The sequence below is a fragment of the Apium graveolens genome, chromosome 10, assembly GCF_009905375.1.
Source record: "Apium graveolens cultivar Ventura chromosome 10, ASM990537v1, whole genome shotgun sequence".
Taxonomy (NCBI): domain Eukaryota; kingdom Viridiplantae; phylum Streptophyta; class Magnoliopsida; order Apiales; family Apiaceae; genus Apium; species Apium graveolens.
In genome coordinates this window covers 89,269,148-89,270,234 of record NC_133656.1, presented here as the reverse complement: position 1 = coordinate 89,270,234, position 1,087 = coordinate 89,269,148, and the positions used below count along the sequence as shown (strand labels likewise).

General features: G+C 41.8%; 1 non-coding gene across 1 annotated transcript; it reads left to right on the top strand.

The window, feature by feature from the left end:
• The first annotated feature begins 511 nt into the window (after window positions 1-511).
• Window positions 512-618, top strand: LOC141694192 (small nucleolar RNA R71). The gene has a single exon (XR_012563517.1). It is a non-coding gene; the product is annotated as a small nucleolar RNA R71 (small nucleolar RNA).
• The last annotated feature ends 469 nt before the right edge of the window (window positions 619-1,087 follow it).

Sequence of the window (1,087 nt, the reverse complement as noted above, 5' to 3'; positions counted from 1 at the left end):
ACCAGGAGGGTTGAATTGTTTTGCTCCAAACTGCTGGAACGGATGTTGCATCGTATTCTGATTTTTGCTCCATCTGAAGTTAGGATGATTCCAGTTGTTAGGATGATAAGTGTCTGGAACTGGTTGCTGCGATCTCTGAAAGTTGCTCACAAACTGTGCTGATTCACTAGATATAGCGCATTGCTTCGTCACATGCGAACCTTCACATAGCTCACAAACACTGGTTATCTAATTAACACCCAAGTTAGCCAGAGAATCGATCTTCATAGACAATTCCTTTAGTTGAGCAGTGATAGCCATAGCTATATCCACCTCAAGAACTCCTGCTACCTTGCTCTGTGGCAATCTCTGGGCTGGATACTGATATTCATTAGCAGCCATTAGTTCAAATAGATCATAAGCTTCCTCATAGCTCTTCGCCCATAAGGCTCCACCTGATGCTGTATCGAAAATGGGTCTGGACTGTGCTCCCAAACCATTATAAAAATAGTTGATGATCATCCAATCAGGCATTCCATGATGAGGACACTTCATAAGCATCTCCTTGTAGCGCTCCCAAGCTTCACATAGAGATTCTTCCGATTGCTGCGCAAATTGAGTAATAGCATTTCTGATTGCAGCTGTCTTTGCCATAAGGAAGAATTTTATGAAAAACTTTTGAGCAAGATCTTCCCAAGTTGTAATCGAACTAGCTGGTAGAGATTTAACCAGCTCTTAGCCTTGTCCCTCAGAGAGAATGGGAATAGTCTCAGCTTCACAGCATCTTCAGAAACACCATTGAACTTGAAGGTGTCGCAGATCTCAATAAAATCCCTAATGTGCATATTGGGATCTTCCGTTGAAGAACCCCCAAACTGGATTGAATTCTGCACCCATTGAATTATTCCAGGCTTAATCTCAAATGTATTACCTGTGATAGCTAGCCTGACAATGCTAGATTGAATGTCATTGATCTTGGGTTGAGAAAAATCCATCAAGGCTTTCGTTCGTGCTGCTGGATCTCCCATTGTAATGAGTACCTGAAACACAAAAAAATAAACCGTGAAAGTAAAAGAATCCGAGTCAGTGAACTTTAACGACCACTGAT